At 37.4% G+C, this 24875-nt stretch overlaps 1 long non-coding RNA gene across 2 annotated transcripts in view; it reads left to right on the plus strand.

Moving 5' to 3' along the window:
* The first annotated feature begins 5089 nt into the window (after positions 1 to 5089).
* LOC109579373 (uncharacterized) overlaps positions 5090 to 24875 on the plus strand; it is a 34859-nt gene continuing 15073 nt past the window's right edge. For both annotated transcript variants that reach the window (XR_002183833.3, XR_007423489.1), the window contains exons 1-2: positions 5090 to 7580; positions 15766 to 16186. This is a non-coding gene — a long non-coding RNA (uncharacterized LOC109579373). The remainder of the gene's footprint in view (positions 7581 to 15765; positions 16187 to 24875) is intronic.

Below are 24875 nucleotides of genomic sequence, written 5' to 3' on the forward strand. Positions count from 1 at the left end.
CTGAAACGGCGATCGCTACCGCTGAGTAGTGCAATTAAAAATATCGCACATGTGAAAAGAGCCTACAATTTGGGGCGATGACGATGATCAGTTAGTTCTCTAAGTTCGAGCGTGGCTATGCCTTTCACATACTCATAGAAGGGCACTCATTTGTGTCCATGTAGTATCTTAGTGAATAAGTGTGATGGTGGTGCACTGCAGAGGGTTAATGCATGAGTGTCAGTAGGCAGCTAACCAGGCGTTATCAGTGTGTATGTGAGCCTGTGTGTTGTCGTTGTATGTATGAGTGACCATAAGTTTTGTATGTGTATTGGTTTTCGTTTTCATTTCGTTGTCGAAAGTTGTACACGCCCCTACCCTTATGTCGAAGAAAGCACGTGGAGTATGCGAGCACAAGATAAATGGGCAATTGAACACAATAAGCTCCTGAACAAACAATTACGTATATATATACTCTATATATTTATAATATCTGTACATATAACATGCAAGTAATGGGCACGGTGACCGCAATCTGCAACACGAGGGCTGCATAGCAAAAGCTCCGCGCTAACTCAGAGTTCTCCAGCCCATAAATACATACATACATACTCGTAGTTCTAGGGTGTTTGTACAAACGTATTTATATACATATGTATGTACATATGTTCCATTTTTATTAGTAGAAGCTAAGCAGAAATGCTTCTACTTAAAGCGGAAGGAAGTCAGGAGTGAGTAATTTAGAGTTGCTCTAAATTGAGTTTATTTGAACTGAGGCTAAGAATATATTTAATGAAACCATTTATAGTGCAATTCAGTACTAAATGTCGCTAGGCACTACTGAAGACATTTTGAAGTAAAGTCTCAATTTGTGAGAAGTTATTATTCACCACACAGTCTCTAGTCTTTAGTCACAAAAGATTGTCTCATTTCATGGTTAGTAGATCACAAAACTAAAAAGAACTTTTGTTTGGCATTTTGAATATATTGACACTTTACTTAAAGATATCATCAAATATATTATTGTAGTTTTTTTATATTTTGTAAGAAACACGAAAAAGTTAAAAATAAATCAATTTCACATATATTTTAGAAGTATTCTGAAACAAAGTCAACTTATATTATTATTTTTGTTGGTAGTATTTATGTTTTTTGACCTTGTTATAGAAAATTTCATTTTCTCTAAATAACGAATTGTAACAGCTGATTAGACCTGTTCGTTTTCAATTGAGAGATTTTTGTAACTCTCATGTACTGAACTGCAAAATGTTGTCTCTACTTTAAAATCTCAAAATTAGAGACTTGTGACGGTATCAGCGTACATAATTCTGGTATTAATCTATGGTTAATGGGAGCTTTTTTCGTTTCCCAATAACGGGAAACCTTAAATATGCTCGAAGTTCTTTATTAATTCTTTCAAATTTCTTCCTTAATATTGTGTACGCTTTTTATATAAGTACTAGGGGATCCGGCCAGCTTCGTTTACTGGGAGTCTAGACATTGTAAATATTTCAGCACTTCAAAAGAGTTGAAAAGTAATGCATTTTAAATAATTAAGTAGGCATCAATTACCTTATATACCTCGACATGGTGGAAGAACACATCGTGTTTGTCTGTTAAAAATAAATTAAATGTTGAATGCTTTGAACACTCCAATCCAAAAGTGAGACGCCTTCGTGATGTAAAGGGCTGATCGAATGCTACTGCTATGTGGGAACTTATATGGGTATTATTGGAATTAAAACTTTTAATGAATATCTTCAAATTAAAGTTGGGCACGGTTTATTTCATGATATGAACGTTCAAGCTTTACTAAAGATGCTAATGAGGTTTAAACGTCTTATTGGTCATCTGGAATTCTTCGCACCTTCTCCCATCTCATGTCGCTCTCACGGTACCACGGGACAAGTATTACTTCATGGGAGAGAAGAAGACATTTAAGTCTCCTATATTGTGCGGATTAACTAACGCGTAATCTGTTGTAAACATCGCAGTCTTGTCATAATTTCTATTTTACAGAGGATTCGCACATAAGTGCAGTAAAATTTTCCACTATGAGATTACCTCCCATTATGGTTCTCAGCTTTTCCCTAATAATTGAAAACCTAGGCCAATGAAACTCAAGACAGGAATCTTCCTTAATTTGTTAAACAATGGTCCAGTGCTACAATTACTATTATTGAACTTTTAAATCCGTTGCGTTGGGCTTTTCCAGTGTTTGGGATGTAGATTGCGGTTAAAATTGAAAGGTTAAGATCTGAGGCGTGTCTGTTGTAGTATGTCGAAGTTGGTAGAAAATACTTGCGGAACGATAGATCGGCAATCGCTGGCGACGAGCTTTCCAATAATACAGAACTATAAAAGATTGATTAATAATTTTATTTACAAAAATAGCCAATTGGGATCGGCCATGTTTGAAGCGTCAGCAACATTACCCATTCATACCCCAAAAGTTGGGTATGAACGCAGATTACTCCCTATCCTTGCGATCTCGTGGCAGCCTTCGCTGCAGCTGATAATTCCATTACAGCATTTAGAGTAGCGGTACGCTTGCGTGACATGCCGCACTGCACACGGTGGTGTTTGTTGCCTCATTCAATTTAGTGCGGTAATGCATCTCACTCGTCTGACGGTTGCTGTCTACTCACTTCTCGATGCCGTGGCACCCTCGGCAGCACACATGTTCCATTTATAAATATTTGTGGCTTTATTCCGTGGGTTATCTTTGCTTCTGCTCTTTAGCTGCCTTTATCATTGACAAAGTCGGTCCCTGCTGGCAACAACATGTTGCATGTCAATTGCACATACGTGTGTACATACAGCTACGTACATACATATGTATATTTGACTACAAAAGTTCACGTCAGCCACTTTGGTCATAAAAATTTATACAGTTCAACTGCTCGCTCACTACCACCAATAATAACTTTGTATCCTTATATGTATGTGTGTATGTCCGCAAGGTTGCTTGTTGTGTTGCGTGTGTATGCGTCTATTCATTAAAGCGTACATCGTGATCACATGCTTGACTGAAATTCTCACAGACACAGATGCGCCAACTGAACTGAGCATTCAGCATTCTGTACGTTTGCTTATTTGAGTATGTCACATCTATAATTGTGTGCGTGAGATATACGCCCCACTGTGGGCCGGAAAGAAATGACCGTATATTTGTCGGTATTATTGCCGCTGGCAGACGATTGCTAGACAAGCGGGAAAAAAAGTAGCTGGCAACTTGTTGAGGAATTCGTGGTGCCGTTTATAGTGTGTGGATATGGTATTATTTCTGCTCACACACTAGCTAATAACAGTTACTTGTGTTGACAATAATATCAAAATCGGCGAAAGCTACAAACATAACATCCATATTTGTGTATGCTTTTGTGTAGCGCCCCACTACGACACTATCACGAATAAGCACGAAGTGCCCTCCACGGAGAGGGAGAGAGTGTGGAACGCGAATGTGGGGGCACTATGCGTACCTATGTATGTATGTATGTATGTATATGCATACATTTTAGTAAATGTGTGTTTGAAAACAGAAAAAATCGAGAATGCAGATAAGAGTTTTATTCAAACCCCAAAAGGTTATTGAACCGTAAAATTTGTTTACCTTCTCAGGGTTAAATTAAACACAGGAATACGTAACAATAATCTTACGCACTAAATTGACGCTTTAAGGATATCAAATTGTATTCACATAATCAAATTAGCAACTTAAGGAAAGCGTAAAGGTCTGGTCCAAGAGTGATCTCTACACAGATTTTTCTCAAGGTCGTCGAAAATTCGGGATTGAACTGTGGTAGATATAAAAAGTGGTCAAAATAAATTGATCCTGAGATTTTTCAAGATCAAATTATTGTTGTTGCATCTACATCCAAATCTCCATATCTGGAATTTTAGCTTTCGAACATGGAATACAAGCACATACTTTCTCTATACAACGACATATGATAAGAAGTTAGGTCTAAAAAACTATGTATCATATCTCCTACGACCCTTTGGGATGCGTTTGGCTCATCTTTTGGATATACATAAGTATGTATGTATATTTAGTCAAAAGCTGGTATCTGCGAAAATATCTAAGAAACTAATCCCAGCAAACACTTCTCAAGACTTTATCGAATATTTCATTTACCTGTATGTAAATACTCAACAATGTAATGTGCTTTAATCAGGCTAATATGGATGGCCATTGAGTACATTCACTTCAGGGACTGCAATGTTGGCTAAGTATTTTTTCTGTTCTGTTTTGACCTCATAGTACTGAAGCTTTTTCACTGTTTTAATAGAAGTTATTGGGTTCCTTAAGCATTATTTCGTAAATATATACAAATATCTATCAATATTGTACTATATAAATTAGATTGTATCAGAGTAAGCCACCCAGAAAGTGAGTACGCTGGTATATTTGTCAGTTTGCCAGGAATCGGGCAGTCAACCAGTTAGCTTTGTCAATGAGCGCACGACAGCAATAGGAATAAGCTGGCGTCAAATCATAACAAATAATGAACGACTGAAGCGTACGCAGTCACATATTAATGCTCGCATACGTGTACGTCGCGATTTCTCACATGTACTGGAAGCGCCAACAGCAAATACATACATACATATATACTCGTAAGTCATTGAGGCTCAAATCTACCATATAGTAAGTTTGCCACTGGAGAGATGAGATGAGAGATGATTGCGCTATGCCTACTGGTTCACAAAAGAGCCAAGCGCAAGTCGAAAGCAATTGTGAGTGTAAAAATGTGCCATTCATTGAGCACTTTGTTGGTGATGTTTTGGTTAGAGGGTGAGTGTACGTACACGTAATACTGGTGCAGTGTGGTGGAGAAGAGAAAATTGTAAAGAATGTTTTGGCGTTGCCGAACTGTGGGAACGGAAAACGGCGCACTCATACGCGCTCATATAATGTTCGTATTTGTGTTTATAGGTGCGCGTGTGTATATATATACATATATACATATACATATATGAATGGGCAATGTTTAAACGAAAGAATATTTCTGTTCATTTTGGTATTAGATATTGCATTTTGCGTGTGTATGTGCGCTCTGTCTACATACTATGTAAGATTTTCTGACCTTGCGCGCTACGAGACACGAACACTTACAATCAGATGGTTAGGGACTGTGAGTAACAGCAGATCGTAGAAGTGTCGACAAGACGCAAAGCCAAGAGGCAGCAGATGTCAGCTAGGCGGCCAACAGCAGCTGGAATATGCGATGGTCGCTGGTCGCTGGTGTACCGTACTGTGTGTGACGTGTTGATTGAGCGCTCAATGGTTGGTGTAAGCGACGGCTGCTCATAGTTTTTCGTCGTTCGTTGGCCTTTGGCCGTTTCTAGGTGGTGTGCTGATGAATTCTGCCGTTCAGTTGTTGGATGGTCGGTTGCCAGCTTGACGTGCTGTGCTGTGGTGCTGTGTCGTGTTTGTGCATTTGAAGTGAACAAGGTACTGAAACGACTGCGCATTACTATCAATAATTAGCGCAAAATGAGTGGAATTACAACAGAATCAATAAAAAAGTAACCGATAATGGAAGCTAATATTCTGAAAATATTTGACATTACTTACTGTTAATTTTCAAGTATGCGAATATATGTAGATAAATAAATTAATATATAGACATTTGTTCGAAGTTCGAAAATTGTGCTATTTTCCGATACACAAATAAAATAATGGTACGACGAAAAAGGCGAAAAAGTGCTTGTAATGAGAAATAACATCTAAAATGTAAAAGTGCGAAATAAAACTGGAAATAAACGCATATAATTAATAACTAAAAATGTTTGCGAACTACGCAGTTGACCAACTAGCTACGACGCGGCCATGGAGCTTGGCGAGTGCTCAGTTAGTGTCGTTGGGGAGGAATTCGCTGATCATGCCGCTCATGGCAATGGTGTTGACAGTAATAGAGTGCAGCTCATAGCAAAAAAAAAAGCCTGACTTCAGCTCAAATGCCTTCCTGTGGAGCTTTTGGTGTTTTATGCTACTGGCGTAAGAAGTGTCAGCGCCGCAGTTGTCGTATCTTTGTATCGTCGTTTCGTTATGTGGGCACACGAAAACTATTCGTTCCACCGAATTGTTGTTCGCTGTACGAATGCGCTACCGAAAACCGAGGCGGATTCGGAATTTAACGACAACGAGTAATGTCGCCGAAACTTAAGTTCTTCTTTAATTGTTATTATTATTATTATTGTTAGTGTTGTTGTATTTGTAGTTGTCGAGAAGGCCAACCTCGTCGGTATGGTTGACGACTTTATAGCGCCACTTGCGCCACTTGAACAACTAATTTAGGGCGAAAGCAATAACAACAAGCAGAGTAGCAATAAGAAGAACAACAATGACGACAATAATATTCGTAACAACAATAAATGAGGCTAAGACAATAAAGTGAAAATGTGAACTTTGAAACAAATGATTTTTCTAACCAATTTAAGAGGCCCGACACATGCACACACGCATACATATATGTATGTATGTATTAAAAAGACGAAACGGAGCAATGGATTATATTTGGATGAATTTAGCCACGAGAATATGTACATATATTTACATACATGCATTGTTGGTATAACACCGAAAGCAATGACAATCTTAAACTGGAGCAATGACAATCGTTTTTAAGTGAGACGGTGCCACGCAACTAACTGCAATACAAACATCAGTGATCAGGTCTAGAAGTGGACAACTGAAATGTGCCTTACTGATTTAGAGGTTGTCTAACGTATACTAGTATCATGGTGATATGACGTATTTTATATATACTTACATACTTGTAAATATCTGCTGGGAATGCGTTAGTAAAAAAACATGCAAAGATTTCCTGCTGGGGCTGTGACGACAATGCGTACAAATTTAAATAATTTGTAAACATGATAATAGAGAGTATAAAGAAGCTCAAATGCGATAGCAAGCTCAAATGCCAAACAACAACAACAATAATAAACAATCAGAGGAAATTAAGCAATCAAAAGTAACACAAATGTAGTCGCACAAATAAAATAGAAAAGGGGAGAGCGGAAGCAGAAACGCCATCACCGCTTTGCAAATGAAATGGAAATTGAAAAGCCCAGACAACGACAATAACAACGACAGCAACCACTTCAGCGAAAACACTTCCGTCACAATGAGTACTACGAACAAATGAAACTAAAACAGACTTTGCACCAATTTTCAATGGCACGAGCGTCGAGAACATTGAACTATTTTCCACTTTTTACGGCGTGTATATATTTTTATGGGAAGTGTTGAGTTATATCGACGCCAACCGACTTCTACGCAAATATATGCACCTATTTAAAAAAGAATAGATATAAACACACGGACATGCACACATGCTTGCCCAAAATCGTGCTTGTATGAAAACGTAAGCGATTCTAAGTGAGCAGCGGAACAGTGAACAGCGAACGAAGTACTCTACAATCAGAAATCAACGAGCAGCAACAGTCAGTAACTTACTAGCAACGTCTCCTCTTCCCAAAAAAACAAAATAATAATATTATTAATAATAATGAAGAACGACTGAGACTGTCTTTGTTTGTAGCCGAATGGAATGGCATGAAACGGAGCCTGAGACTGGCACGGGAGTGAGGTGAGTTCTCAGCAATAAGTGTATGTTTCCAAATGTGTGTTTCTAAAGTATACGCCATCCTTAACTGTGTTTACATATATATTTAATTACGCTCATGCATATATGTATGTATGTAGGTAGCTGTATATATGACTATGTATGCATTCTATATGTTTGCAAGTATATTGGTCCAATTTGCGAGCGTTGCGAACCACTCGAGATTGGTTGTTGTAGGAGGGCGACGTTGACTGAGGCGTTGTTTACGTTAGGTTGGTGGACGACGGAGAAGGTGTAAACGATTTAGTGATATTGGCGTTGGTGACAAAATCATTCCACTGTCTTATCTGACAAAAATGCGTGCGCTTATTATATAATTTAAAGAGTTTAAAGTGTGAAGAGCAAGACTGTATACATATAAAATAAGAAATGCTTACATAAAATAACTATACTTACATATATAGCATATATGAAAATCATATATTATTAAATATACAATGTGAATACATATGTATATCACAGCATGCATTCATACCGCATACAGGTATTATCATTAATACAAATAATACGCTTGCAGCTTTGAACAGCCTAAAATATACTACCCGGGAAAACGATTTTGGTCGTTTTTATAAGTTCAAATATAGTACATAGATATACTGTATATAAGCTTAGACGTGATGTAATCCAATCAGCTGTTACGTTGAGGGGGATTCCCCAAGGTGCATAAGAATTAGAAATGTCTGCTCTCAGCAGTTTTGTTGGGAGCAGAACTGTATCCTCAAAGAGAAATTACTTGCTTATATGGTTGACATACATATGTAAATACAAATGCATATACAAAATAAAATGAGCTTTCTTCAAGCTCAAGTCAAGTGCCGCAAAATACAAAGAGCATTGTGATAAGCTCATTAAGAGGCATGTGACCAATGCATGGACGACAGACGGTTTGAAATATATTGCTATTTCGAATTAAAATATGATTCTATTTTTCAATCGGCTTCTTTAAATTGTGCGAAGTTTTATCGTCAGATTTTTCAGTTGTCCAAAGCCATGCAGAGGCAGACATGTAACAGCAGTGTCGTAATCAAACCTTTTATTTGATATATAATATGCACATACAGACCTACCATTCAATGCATAATCATGCCTTCGAGCATATAAATATAAGAGCAACATGAAAATTATAAGCTCCCACACAGCTACATACACATCTGAAGATATCTGTGTAAATCAAACATTGCTTTGTTTGCGTGCAGATGAATGAATTAATTAAATGTCTCGCTACTTAAGAAAAACGATATGCGTTAAATATGATTACGCAGTGTATATGACACACATACAATTATAGACATGTATGAACTCAAATATCTGTGTGTTGCACACTTGAGAGTACATATGTACTTATGTTGTAGAGGTAATACTGGGAGAGTGTCCCGTTGACAATTGGCGAATGAGTGCGAGCGAGATAATAACCGTGTTGGTGTGTAGTTTGAGCGATATTGCCAGATCTACTAAAATAATACAATGCTTCACTTGCCATCATAATAAAAACAGCGGATCCTCAGTTCGATTCAATTTCTCTTGAGCACTCATTGTTATCGATCGATTTACAAGGGAGTCCAATAGATTGATTACTGTAAACATATGGGAAGAAGATCATGCTTAATCGGTTTCGAAATGTTAAAATCTCAACAATTTTTATATGTGGTCTCGTTGGACTTTACAAACAATTTTAAATATAGAATGCGAAACTTGTAAAACCATTGAAGTAAAAGCAAATAATCATCGATTGTTGACGTATTTACTTTTTTTTGAAGTATTGTTCTTGAAGCATACTTTTAGGCGTATTAAGAAAATACCATTTTGAAACCTTAGACTATTCACAAACTTTATGTTATTCCAAGCGCATCGGATCGGCTGATACGTACTATAAGTAATATGTGAGCCGACAATAAGGAAATTTGCGCTTGAGCAATGAATGATGATTTCTTAATACATACATACATATATATGTACATACAAACATTTGGATAAAAATATGTATAGAAATATGTTCATAGCACAAAATCGCTAACTCAACAGGATGGGCATACTTGCGTACATATATACAAACATATACACATACACACATGATTATATAGAAATACTTAAGTTGAGAAACCAGATTGAACAATTTCAACAATTTTGGCAATTTCAATAATACTAAGTGCTAACCATGTTATATATAATCAAATTGTATATATCTAGTACATATGTACATGTGCGTTTGTATATACATATGTGTATGCATATTAGCCTTACTTTGTCTATGTTTGTATGTAAATATGCGTGTTTATGGCAGAGCTTTAGAGCGAAATGTGGAGCAAACGTTCAAATGCCTCGAGCGAATCTACTCTCGATGATGGCTGACTCGTTTTTACGTCCATATGTTTGCATATATTTATATATGCATATAAAATATTTGCCCATTGTCGCAAATTTAAATGCGCAATAAGTTTTTTGCATATGAAAACACTCAAAAAATTAAAACTTTACATAATAAGCATGCATATCTGCTGTACACCTTCTAGTTATACTAATTGATTTACAGTTACATATGATTTAATGCATAACAGAGGAAGGGTTATCTTTGCTAGGTCTATTGCATCCCCTTCAAAGGTCGCTGATTACTGGAAATATCATTTGAAAAATACTTTTGAAATTTAATTTTTAAAGCAAATGGTGGAAAAAAATAACTGTAAGACTATTGCATATTTTTAGGTGGAAACATTATTTGGAAAGTTCCTTTGAATATTTTTTTAATGGAAAATGGAAGAAAAATAACTGTCAAATTAGGTATTGCATACTTTTAGGTGTATTACCGTGTTTGTGTGTTTAAAATTGCGAGTTTCCACGCTTTGCTGTATAGTTTCTATTTTAACAACGAAGCGAAGAAAGCATCGGATTTGCCAGAATGAACGCTTTGCTTCCGACTTCTGCTTGGCAAAGTGTTCAAAGTTCATAAAAAATGTCTCACATAAAAGCATACATCAAACTTAACTGTCAATGCGAAAGTCTGAAACAAAGCGCAGCAAAAGCTGAATGTGAATCACCCATAATGGCATGGCAATTCAATTCACTTTCTCCGCAAATACTTTGCCACATCAATGATACCACAAATTCATTGATTATTTTCCTTGCCTTTAAGATTTAAAACAGAATTGAGTTTTACTCTGACTTTGAAAACTAAAAGAAGCTAACGCTACAAATTACAGTTATTAATCGCATAAGTATATATACATATGTATGTACTACTGACGCAATAGGATTAACCGAACTTTTATTTTGTTTATTATTGCACTAAATTCGTATTTTAACCACTTATTTATGGCATTTGTTGCTTTTTTAGTATTGAATTTTTTTATAATACTGTTTATTTCGCTTCCCTTCAATTTGCCATACAAATTTTATGCCTCCACTTTGATGACGCACATATCAAGTAGCAGCCTTGTAATGTTTTGACGTCATTTCATTGAGACTTTTGCACTTTTTATGTGAAATTTCACCTTTTATAATATCGACCCTGAGGCGGAAAATGAAGATGGGAGGCAAATACAAAATTTCAATGTAAATAAGTGCAAATGTAAGCAGCAGATAAACACACACAATCATGTATATGTATGTATTTATTTATATAAATATCTGTATATCGACCGCCAGGAGTAGAGCCGAAAAAGTTACAATGGAAGTATGGTGTTCCGATTTGTCTAGATTTATTTATAAACAGGTGAAAATGCTAAACAATTCACTTGTGCTCCGGCGTATTTATGGTATACATATTGGTTTGTGAAGCTAAAAATGTATTATTCATGGTATGAATTGAAGAAAATTGAGAACTGTCCATAAGTGCCAACAAACACAGCCAGTCTTCTTGGCATACCTGAAAAGCTCGTCTCGGCGTTTTTGGCAGATTTATCTAATTGATTAAGCGCTGTGGGAAAGGAACTAATGTCAGGTATGAATGTATAGATACTAATTCAGTTTGGAGCTAAGATACAGCGGTTATATTTGGTTGTCAATATGGAAGTTACAAAAGTAGACCCATAAGGGCAGCAAACGACGCCATATCTTTCCCGTTCTTTTGACATATCTCTTCAGTAAGATTTGCCATTTCATTACGGAAAGATACACAATTCAACAACGAGTCAAAACTATTAAATTTACAACCGAAATTCGGACTTTCGAACTTTAATGGCGCTACGTCCAATTTATGGTCGTCATAACCGATATGTCGGAGCAACAATTGAGCGTTTATCGGAAAAATTTGAATCCGCATGCACAATACAAAATGTTCTCGTGCCAGTAAGACAAAGAAGTGCGCATATTGAGCATATATGTGACGTCGTACTGGCGAACTTTACGAAAAGATCTTGGCCTACATCCTTACAAGATCAAATTGACGCAAGAACTGAAGCCGCTTGACCACCAGAATTGTCGTAAGTTCGTGAATTGGGCTGGCAGAAACTTGAAATTGAACCGGATTTTTATTGAAAAATCAGCTTCAGCGATGAGGCTCATTTCCGGCTGAATGACTTGGTCGTGAGGTTTATGGGCCGGCGGTATCATTGGGCCGTATTTTTTCTGCGATGATCAAGACCGGCACGTATTCTATGATATGAACTTGAAAAATATGTGGTTCCAACAGGACGGCACCACTAGTCACACAGCGAATATTATAATCGATTTATAGGAAACCAAATTTGGTAAACGTGTTATCTCACGAAATACATCCTTACAAGTCAATTGGCCGCCTCGGTAGTGTGTTTTGGTACCGTTAGACTATTTCCTGTGGGACTACGTCAAGCCTGTGGTCTATGCTAACAAGGTGGCGGCGATTGATGAACTTCGTACGAATATCGAACGTAAAATTGCAGCAGTATCGGTCGATTTATGCTTGAAAACCGTCGAAAATTAGGTTCAGCATCAGGACTTCTGCAACCGTGCAAGTGTTGGTCTTGCAAAAGAAATTGAGTTCCATACACAATGACATCGAATGTACTTTCACGGAAATATAAAATTTCACTGATATCCCAAAGCGTACCTTTGTAGCGCTCTAATTGAAAAACTCGTTTTCGGAGCACGACAACTTCAGCAACTGTTACGATCCTAAGGAAATTAGCGAAATAAGTAATAATAGATCTCCGGTCATAAAACTTTTATCATCTTATGATGAATATAAACGAGAATGACATGAGGTTGTGCATTTCCGTCCCAGAATCCACTTTAAAGCATTAATATGTTGCGACATATATTTATATTGTTCAATTGTTTTACATACCGTTATTGTTTTATCTCATGAGTTTTGTCGCAAATACGAATTTCTCGCAACTATAACTGTTTTGTCTAAAGTCTTCTGTTAATCACGTAAAAAACATGCTACGGCGGAAGTGGAAGTCCGCTAATGTTGCGATTACGCACTCACATGCATATATGTATGTGTATGTAAGCGTGTACATACAATACAATACATACGGGCGTTGTGTGCGTTGGCAGTTGAAACCCATGTCCCGCAGCGGTGTTTCTTCTGCAAACATGCACAAATTAAGAAAACTAACTATAAAAATCGTACTCGTTTTGTTACTTTGCCGGAATTGTATTCGTAATTTCAATTACTTGTGCGGTTGCAAAGCGATTGCTGTTGTTGTTGCTACACTTTTTATGGGCAATTTGTTCCCATATCGAGCTAGCTATTGTTGTTGGGCAACTTCCTTCCTGTGAAGTAGCAAAAAATTTACTTGAAAGAGTGTGCTTTGTCCGATATGAGTGTATGCGCATGCGTATGTTGCACCTACTTACATTTTCACTTTGCTTCACTTCTCGTTTCGGCTTCTGTTTCTATTTCTATTTACAGCGCATTCGCGCTTCCACTTCCCAAACTGCTTGCTTTGCCTTAAATGCATCTGTTGCTCCGCTTCCATTTCGCTTCTTTTCGTCACAAATAACTACAGAAAACCAAGAGCATACATACTCACACACACTTATGTATATATTATATATATGACTTTGTGTGTGTGGGTTTGTTGGCTGTCACAGCTGTACGTACCGTTTGCGCGTATATTACGTAACTTGCAGTGCATTCCAATTACTAACTATGATGCGTGTGCAAGCAAATGCTCAACACACACACAGACGTAGCGTATAGAAAGCGCCGATATATTTATATAAACTTCATAGTTACCCATGTAAATGCCAGCATTTGTGACAACACTCGTCTCCATGAATTGTGTGTACCATATTTCCTCCATCCATGGCCACCCGTGGCAGCGGCAGTGAAGCGCTGAGCCGCAGTGCTGCGCGAGCACTTGGATGTCATGCGACGCGCCGAGGGGCTGGCTGCAGTTTGCTTCCCACCATCTGAGCAGTTGTGTGTGAGTATTTTCATTTTGCCTTCATGAGTGGTGACGACGGAGGAGGCCACTTCCTTTCGCGCTTCATTTCTCCGCGAACTGTAAACAGTTCCCCGCGGGCATGCCGCTTCTTGTTGGCACGGCGTTTGTTGCTGTTGTTATTGCAGCAGTGTACCGCACTGGTGGCAGAGTTCACTTCCGTTGCCGATTTTATTGCCGTCGTGTTGCTGTGGTCGTTGTTGTGATCGGTTTGCTATCATTGCTCGCCGGATTATGGGGCCTTCAAATACAAATACACACAAATGCTCCACTATACAGATGTGCATATGTATGTTTGTATGTACATTTATGCATAATCGTTCATATGTAGTTGCTTGTAGGTGTTCCAATCGATTTATGTGTGTGTAGCTATGTATGTGAATTTGTTTGTTGTTTAATTCATTCATGAATTCATGTTTCGCCGTCTCCATTGATAAAGCGGAGCGTCGCGACTGCGACTGGATTGGTGTCTGATTACTGGCACCTCTGTGTTTATAAGTACTCGCATATGTATGCGCATTAGGGTAGTTCTAAAATGTGGCGAATTTGTGCCAGCTGTAAACATTAGAATGTAAACTGCGGTTGGTGTTTGGAAATGGCAGCAATACCGCGGAGATAAGGAAGGAGCATTTGAGTATGTACATATGTAAGTGCACTCAGTCTAATGCCTACGTGATTTTTTGAAAATGAAGTGCAATATCATTTAATCTAATAAATGTGTCGAAGAACATAATGAAATGTTTACACAGCGTAACCACTGAAAATTCCAAAATATTCCCCCAGTGGGATCAGATAATATCAGACTTTTGACTGATACAATGACAAAATGAACTCGTCGGTCGTCCATTCATAATTAAAATGGAAGTTAAACGAAAGGGTGACTTGATTTGCTCCGAGGGCCAGGTAGACTTTTTCGTAGATATTTCGACATCATGCATTTATTAATTGGGTTAGCAAACAAGCGATGACGATAAGCGTTGCAGGTAGTGCTAGTCTCACTGAAAGTGTCAAATTTAGTGAAGAAATTGTCGTTCAGTCGTTATGGTATACATATGTTATGTTCATAAGCGTTTACTCACGTCTCATTGCTGCAATCATGCTTGCAGGACACACATACATATGCGCTTATTTTGTATTAAATTGTTAGTTACTCAATGGATTCATTCACAATTACACTTTTCCCACAATATGAATACCACATATTGATTGTGCTCATTCATACTTCCTATACGTATGTACATACTTAGATGGCGTTTACACGGGGACTCTTTTGTCGCTCATTATCGGCAAATTCTTTTTTTGTGTCACGCCATGCGTTCACACGAGGAAAAAGTGTGCAACTGGAGTCGATTTTTTATATCTTCTTTTTCACAAAATTTTCGCGAATTTGGCAAAAAAAGTGGCTCATTTTGCTTAAAGGAATTAGCATGAAAGTGGAAGAGAATACTATGTATAATACCCGTTTTTAATATTTTCAAAGAAACTCTACTTATGATGGGCGTTTCCGACTCTTTGGCTAGTATTAAAAGCCCGTAATTTTGTTACTCAAAGCAACTGTTACGCATAAGAACACAAAGCCACCCGAGCTCGAGAGGCACGGTCCTTTCGTCTTTTCACGTAGTCCCCCCTCACTCACAAAAATCCAATTTGGGCGACAAAAGAGTCTGCGTGTGAATTGGCAATTATAGACACACATACCATACATGCATACATACATATGTACATATGTACATGAACTGTTTGCCTTACACATAACATTTATGTTTGCTTTCGTTTCATTTTAGTGCACTCTTATCTGTAAACCGCGATCTACACCGACTCGACACCAATCCACATGAAAATCGAACACTTACACATACAATCAGCGATGACACCGTTTTACGAATTCGCTTCGCCGCTTTTGCGTTTATTGAATGGGATAAGTACATCGCCATAAACAGATATTCTAGCAAGCAAGCACCCCAAAACGAAAACAAAAACCAAAAAAAAACTGGAAATTTTCAAAATGAAAACAAACATTGTGGAAGCAAAGCGCAGCTGATAAGCTGGAGGTACTCACACGTTGTTCCGTCACCATCTGCAGTCAGAACACTCCGGGTCAATACTCGTGGTAGCACCCAATGCGCCTCCGGACAGTTGATTACTCCATACCCCATCAACGTCGGGGTTTTTCTGTCGTTTTTGTTGTTTTTTTCAAATGGCTGGGTGAGTGTGCCACCACTTCCGGTGTTAAAGTATTTTTAGATTTCACTATACATTTACACATAATTCGTAATTACATATGTACAAACATACACACATAGACACATGCGTCCAGATATTAATATGTGCTGCGTTTTTGCTTCCGTTTCATGCGCGTGCTTAAAAAGTATGAATGAATTACTTATTCGCCGCTTATGTGGTCTCTTTGCACATAACGAAGTGCAAGTACTAATACACACGTACCTATATAAATATCAACGCTCATTCGGATCATGCTGTGAAAGATACTGTTTGTAGTCGCTTTGCTTAAAGAATTTAATTAAGAACGACCATATTTTGTTAAAGGCAGGGCAGTTGCTTGACCCGGTCATATTTTGTTGTGTGGTTTAATTTAGAGTGATATTTATGCTTTGAAAATTGTTTTGGTTTTTTGTCAAAAAATAAAATTAAATGGATATATTAATCAAGTAAGTTTACATCCAAGGACTATATATTGGCTTCTTATAGTTTTCTGTTATTTCATATCTGAAAAAAGTTTCCAAATATTGAGCAGCGTATATAAAAGGCTTACATGGGTTTCCTCAAGTAAAAAAACACCCTTTTTAGCTACATATTTTTTTTTATATAAAAAAAAATATATTATTAGATTTTTTTATTGTTATAAACATACACTATTAACAAAGAAATTCTGAAATTTTTGAAAAAAAAAATTTTAAACTCAGCCTTTGCGACACTATTTCTTCTCCTTACAGGATCATTTAAAGTGAAAAATATATGTTTTTTAGTTAAAACCTTAACTTAGAACTTGGATATAGGAAAAAATAACTGAAAGTGGGATTTTTGGCAGACATTTTTACAAAAGAATGAAAATTTCAGAAAATTTCCCAACTTTTGTTTCAAATAGTTGTGACCGCCAAACAATCCTTCGTCCAAGTCTTTAGGAATTTTATCTCAAAGACTTTAAGTTCTTAGGAGTCTTAAAGACCTGTGTAAAATTTCATGAAGATCGGTTGACTAGTTCTGGAGAAATCTTGCCAACCGAATTCAAGAACACAGTTTCGAGAAAAACGCATTTGAAGGTGGCGCACTTATTCTAGCTAGCCTCGAGCGCTATTTTAGATCGAACGACTATAGCTACAGTATATATAGCTACCATACCTACCAAATGACCGATAATAATCAGGACAAAGATCTTCATAAAATATGTTTTTTCTTTATTAGGTAAACTGAAATCGACTTGAAATTGTTTATACCAAACAAAGTGTGTAGAGAGAATTGGCAAAAGTTGGTCCGCTGGCCGGTTACGTTTTCAGATTTATATATAAATGGAGTCCCTATATAAATGCTTCGGTGCAGCCGAAATTAAGGTTTTTTTTTACATTTTTTAAAAATGTTCAGAAAATTCAGGTCTGGAACCAAAAACGGTATTTCGAACATTTTTAAATATGTCCAACAGTTAATAACTATTTAACAGTATTTATAAGCTAAATATTCATACTAAGCTATGTTGCTCAAATATTTTGACATGCCGTGTTTATTAATGGAAATATGAATACTCAGAAACGTATACCATATGTACATATAAATGTACGTTTTGAATTTGCAACAATTTTGGTTTATTCGCCCAATTAGTTAAAATGGATATTTCGAGCATAGAATTTTCTTTCGCTTACACACGCAAGTATGTATGTATGTATATTTTAGGTATTTTAAGATTAAAAATGTTTCATTTCGTCTGCGCTGTAGATAGCCGCATATCTGCGACTGAAACAGTCTGAAAATGTAGGACAAACGTCATTGACGCGACCACAGACGCCTCTGCTGACACCGTCTGAAGCGGTAAAGGCGCATGAAAAATGAGTGGAATGTCCACACGTTGAAACCACTGAAACAAAAACCAAAGTGAAAACAATTTAAAAATCATCGGCTGCTAATCACGCGTCCTCGTGGACTTTTAACGTGAACGCACAGACATGGTTACGCACATTTTAGTGAATTAAGGGTATACTTTTAGATATCGAATATGAAGTTCTCTAAGTTTCGAGATGCTTTATATAATTTCGAAGTTTTCCTATTCATTAACGACTAAAAATGATTAAAATGCAAAAATCATTAGAACAATTCGTTGGTGATGAGTGGCTGCTATCAATCGTATGATGCGAGTACACACATAAGTATGTAAATTATACATTTTTAAGGGGTTACATGGGTTTCCTAGGATAAAAGACCGCATTTTTTGAAACATTTTTTTCGCAAATAAATATTAAATATTTTACTAAAACTTTTTATTGTTACAAGTTACACTATAAACAAAGAAAGTTTCAAATTTTTGTAAACCAAATATCTTAAACTCGGTCATTGCGACGCCAATTTCAGAGAAAATTTCGCGACATTTTTCTTTTCAAATACATAGTTGTAACCGAAAAAAAATCTTTGCCCAAGTCTTTAAAAATTGTATCTCAAAGATTTCGATTGAGTAGTTTTCAAGAAATATTGCCAACCGCACAAGTTCTCAAGGCTGTATCTCCGAAACTAATACTCGGATCAACTTGAAAGTTTAGAACAATATTTTAAAGGTATTGTAGAATTTAATAAGACAATACAAAATTCGGTTTTTTGAAACCCGTAAACGTAGGTAACCCCTTAAATGACCTCAAATATCATACCTTGGGATCGCAAGTATCATACCGTGGGGATCCCAGATGCTTACAGCGTAGTCTTGCCAAGGTCAATGCGCGATAAGTTCACAAGAGATGCTCCATTGTTTCCCTGGTGCCCTGCTATAGACATTTTGTGTAGTCTTCTAGTTCTGTCAGCCCCCTTCCGCGGCCGTGAGTCGCCACCAGACCGTGAAAAGTTAGTATTCCCGATGGGAATGTAAGTTTCGGATTATGATATTGGTTTATGCGGGATAATGGGTGTGAAATGATAAATCCGGGAGTTAATATTAAATATTAGGTATATTTCCTGATTTTATGACAGATTGGACAGATTGTGTATTAGTTCAGAAATGAGATTGACCGTTTCTGGCTCCGAATTCGGACGACTGATGATTTTTTAAAATTATTTTAGCTTGTCGATAACTTCTGTCTGGTATATATATAATTTGCATTAGGCAATATGGACAATGGATTCGTAAATTTTGGTCCCTCGGCATACAGATTATATATTATACATGAACGTGCACTTGTTGTTGTTTTTATAAGAAGTCTTTGTTTGCGAATTTTGACTACGTCATAGTTAAATGATGAGGTTTGCACTGCGACTTAAGGTCTATTGTGCCCTTGATTATGTCATGCTTAGGCCGCTTTCCGTTCCGTATGAACCTCTAGATGCTTTACCGATGCTGCAGAATAATAAGGTAGAAACGATGGCGCTGTGGGGAAATGCACCAAGCTGCAACTGCGATTAAAAGTGATAACTGTTGCAAACACAAATACAACTCTGACCTGGCATTTTTTACCTTTGAAGTATTACAAATAGCGAAACGTCGTTATTGTAGATTTGGGATTATCTACAGCTCATATACTTATATATAAGTATGTGCATGTGATTGTCTGTAAGTAAATCTGTATGAGTACTTAGCGTAGCGCTAAAGAAGTACAGCTAAACAAAACGACCAATGGGACGTATCGGTGGAAGCGCAGGCGCCAGCAACACAATGCAACGCTTGATTAGATCGTCGATGCGCTACAATAGGAGCATTAGGCAAAGATATCTACTAGACACAGCGATAGCGTGGGTACTATAAATGCAAAGCTACTGAGGAGGCGGCTAGGGCGTGGAGCTTGGTTGAATGGAAAACAGTTAATGAGTTCGGCCTGTGTCTGCTGCCGGAGATTCATTTGCGCTATTTGTGTGGCTGCATCTGTACAGCAGCCATATACACACATTCACATGTGCATACAAGTGTAAATGTGTATTTATGAAGACAGTTGATTGTGTGAGTATGTGCGCTTGTGTGTGATATTGTGGATGTGGGTTAAATTTTATGAATGAAAGCATTCGTGTAAATGCATATGCGCACATGTGTACACATGCACTCGCTTGCATCCATAGAAGTGTGAGTGATCGCAAAGCGCCAACAGTGCAAGCAAAGTGCTGTGTGCGGCGATTGAAAGCCCGAAGCGCCACCTACACATGCAAACACATTAGTATCTGTTTGTATGCATACATATGTGCATCTGCATGTGTGTAGGAGATGTATATGTGCATCTAAATCTACATTTGTGTGAGTTTGAATGCTCTTTAAGTTTTTTCAATGAAGAGTAATTGCAAGCGAAGAGTAAAGCGAGCACAACAACACAGATGTATAAATGTAGTATTTATACCTACATATACTAACACATTGCTGCATTTTATTTGCCAAAAGAATGCGCCTGCAAGTAAGAGTTACGGATTTGTAGAGCACAATGTTAAATGAGCTAAATGTTCACTTTTTGATACTCTTGCAACATGTTGCTATAGATTATAATAGTTTTGTTCACCTAACGGTTGTATCTATCATCTTAAGTTAATCGAGATAGATATAAGGTTATGTAACTATAAATTATATATCGAGGCGGAGCAAAAATTAGGGGTGACACCGCCAAGTTTTAGGTGAAATCACATATCTCGAGACTCATCCGATCGATTTCCATTAAATTTAGTCCGTTAAATTCTTCTCACGTCCCTTCTTCCCGTATAGCGCAATTTTAAGTTTCATTTGAATCTCTCGCTTTCCAATATAATATAACGGGATAAAAATTTGGACGCATAATAACTTTAGAGTCACATTATGATCATAAATTTTCCAAATTCAACCAAAACTACTCAAACCCCTGGGCACTGCCCATGTTGACCCAGTGGTTATAGCCGACTTTTTACCTAAAATAACGTTCAATGTGTGAGATATATAATTGAAACTCAGAGATAATCTTTCCCTGGTGGTAGTATATCTGTGTGTAAAAATCCGCCCCCATATACCTAATACTAGTATAAGGATTTTCGAGCTTCCGGATGACTTTATACTGCATATATCGGCCATATGTGTGTTGTATGAAAACGAGAGAGTGTGTTTTGTTAGGGGTAAATCTGTGTATCTTTGTACATAAAATAGAAAAAAATTGAGCGAAACCTTGACTTAGCCCCCTATAACTAACATCAGAATTTTCGAACTTCCAGGTGACTTTACTCCATATGATTAGTAATTGTATATGAGGTACTTTATGAAATCCAGGGAACATTTTTTAGTATGTGGCATTGCCAGCACCTGAAAGAATTTCCCGGTCTATGATCTTTGTAAGTTGCAAGAGTATAAAATGTTCGGTCACACCCGAACTGAGCCTTTCCTTACTTATTATATATACATACATTTATCTATGTAAATATATACAGTATATGTAAAGTGAAAAAATCTTCTTGATTTTAAGATTTCACCACATATATGGACCGTTTCCTAAACCGAAATCGTGGGCGAAAGATAATTACAATTGTTTTCTAAAAATATTAGTTAGAGTCAAAATAAATAATTGTGAATATTAAGCAGAAAATTAAGAGGTTGCTTCAGATAACATGTTAAGAACATTTTAATGTTAAATAAAAACGGGTAATGTTAACGAGGCTCAATCCAATCAGCGCTCTTACTAATTAAGACATATAATATTTATATTTAAGTAAACTTTTTTTATGTTATTAAAATTTAATAAAATTTATTTGTACGTTGATTGTCTCACAACACAGCGCAAATCAACACACAATCGTCAGTAACCACCCAATGCGTCAATTTGTTTGACACCTTCATGCTTAAGGGCGCTTGCTATAAACTAATTGCAATTACAGTTTGTTTGGCCATAGAAGAAGAGTTGCCTGCAGAGCCATTTATATCTCGCATAATTTATATGGTATACTCCTCACTCAGATCAAAGTATTCGCTTTGATTACAATGCACCTGCTGTTTGTTATGATTGCACTTTTCGAAAACTTCAAAATGAAACGAAAACGAAGACCACCGGTAAAGACGCCGGATGCATTGATCTGTTGGCGGTGTTCGTAATTAACCTCCTGGCAGGTGGGGCATTGTGCTCCATAGATAAACAATGGCGTGAATCAGCGCACATGCATGCTCGGTATGAGTGTGTGTGTGTGTGACTATTTGCATCAGCTGTTCGTTGGTGAAGTCAGCTGCTTCCAAAAGTAGTCCAACTTAAAAGTGTTTGTATGCGAGCGTATGTGCGTGCTTATATACGCGGATGATGTCAGTGAAAGCAGTTGAAGTAATTGCAGTAATAGAAAACAGCAGCAGCGAAAAAGCTTATAACAATGCAAACACGCACATGTCTGTATGTTCGTGCTAATGTAAGTAGCTGCAAAATGTTATAAGCATATAATCTGCACATTTGATGCCGACCACTTACTTATCTGACGTATATTGTATCTATATGTACATATATGTATACATACAGCTATGGGCAGAGATTTAGCGCACTACATTGATAATTACGAATATTATTGTTATTTAAAGAGAGCAATATTTCTTTTGAATTTATTATTAGTAAATGTTATACGTAAAAGCGTCGAACAATAACCGTTGTCACTTTCATTCCTAAGTTAATAATTTGATTTTGTAAAATTTCGTCATAAATTCATTGGACAATGACAAGAGGTTAGGTTAGGTTAGAAGGCTGATCTATGATCGCACGTGGACTGGTATATGTAGTCCTTTGTGAAGCCATAGACAATAAAAACTCCTGTGTTCGGAATTACATATTGGCAAAACGGTTGGTAGCCAATACAAACTTGCAATGGCGCTTAATTTCAACACCAGCCAATCCGGTGGAATGTCTGAAGGTATGCCCTCCCAAGTGTTTAAGTCTTAACCTCCCGAACGCGGGACGGCAAGAAGAAAGTGTTGAGTTGCTTCTACCTTATCTTCTTCTTCAGTTCTGCAGACGGCGTCTGGTAAGATTCCCAACCTTAAAGCATATACACCAATAGGGCAATGGGCTGTTAAAAGCTCCACAACTAGGGAGAGGTTAGCCTCGCTGAGGACAAAGAGAACGCTAGATATCCTGCGATCAATTTTGGGCCAATAGGCTTTTGCGACAGCGCACCGATGGTGACCAAGCATTGGTCAAGCTTCCGCGAATTCCGCCCAGCTATCCAGTAGTAGACACAAGAGGATGCGGGAGCACCGACCCACTCACGTTCTACGTTCACGTGGTTCTTGGGTTCCTTTCTTTACTAGCTCATCAGCTTTGCAATTACCTGCGATTCCGCTATGGCTCGGCACCAGTCTTATCACAAAGACCCTCGATAGCGAACCCATCCGTAAATAAGCTCATTGCCCCTCTCCTCGAACGACTTCTTTCCCACCCATAGCACTCTTCTCGGTATATGGGCAGAGAAGGAGCCGTAAGAGTTCGGTTTGGCGACTCCATGATTTAGATGATCCGGTATGCTGTCAAATTGTGTGAGGATATCAGAGTGTTCAGATATGCGTTTTTTTAAGAACCCAGATTCTCTGAGTCTAATAGCTACTTTCGCGGCCATACACCTTTCGGAGATGTCCACGGCCATTATGTTGTAACACTAGCAAAATTTGAAGGGAATATTGATAACTTTGCATATCGTGATATACTGATAAATGATGCGATGTCAGTAAATTGGATGTTTCTTCTTCTTAATTGGCGTAGACACCGCTTACGCGATTATAGCCGAGTTAACAACCGCGCGCCAGTCGTTTCTTCTTTTCGCTACGTGGCGCCAATTGGATATTCCAAGCGAAGCCAGGTCCTTCTCCACTTGGTCCTTCCAACGGAGTGGAGGTCTTCCTCTTCCTCTGCTTCCCCCGGCGGGTACTGCGTCGATGTGTTTGATTGGATCTTTAAGCACGTTAACTATACTAAGCACACAGCAAAATTAGTATAAAACTGGCTTGCACAAGAAAAAATTTCAGTCCTCAATCGCCCAGAAAAGTGATGATCTAAATCGAGAACTTGTAGAATGTCAAAAAATATATGTTTTGCTTACAGATCTTCTAAAGTGCGTTAAATACTTGTCCAAGTCAATTTTTACTATATAATGTTAACTGAACCAAGCATTTAATTTTTATTGTAAGATACTAAGTATTTGAGTAGTTTTAGTTTTTAGTGAAATATAATAATAAATAGTAACAGTTTAACTTTCTTTAAATGTGACATTGTGAAGTATTGCCGTTCACAATAAGAAAGTGCGCTAAATATCTGTCCATAGCTGTATGTACATACATTCAATACATACACATATGCATAGTTGCACGCACACAAGTTCACACTCTGTGAAAATGAGTGAGTGGGAAGTGGACTTGTTTGTATGTTTGGTGGGTTCGTTAGTTGGCGAATTATGGAATCGTGTAAAAATTTTTATGAATGAAATTCACGCGAGTTCAATGAACCAAGCTTTAGCTCTATGCGCATATGTAGCGAGCGTGTGTACGTGATCGCATTCACATGAAGGTATGTATGTTTTGCATGCATGTCTGCGCACACTCGTATATATACCATATACAATATATAAACAGACAGACCTATATATATGTATGTATGTACATATGTAGCCAAACGTTTCATTCATACTTCGCACATAAAACTATCATTGTTAACATTGTTATTGTAGTCGGCTGTTGTCACCGATTATGGTGCATAATGAATACTTAATAATTAGGTAGGTGTGT

This window comes from Bactrocera dorsalis, unplaced genomic scaffold (assembly GCF_023373825.1).
Source record: "Bactrocera dorsalis isolate Fly_Bdor unplaced genomic scaffold, ASM2337382v1 BdCtg027, whole genome shotgun sequence".
NCBI classification, from domain to species: domain Eukaryota; kingdom Metazoa; phylum Arthropoda; class Insecta; order Diptera; family Tephritidae; genus Bactrocera; species Bactrocera dorsalis.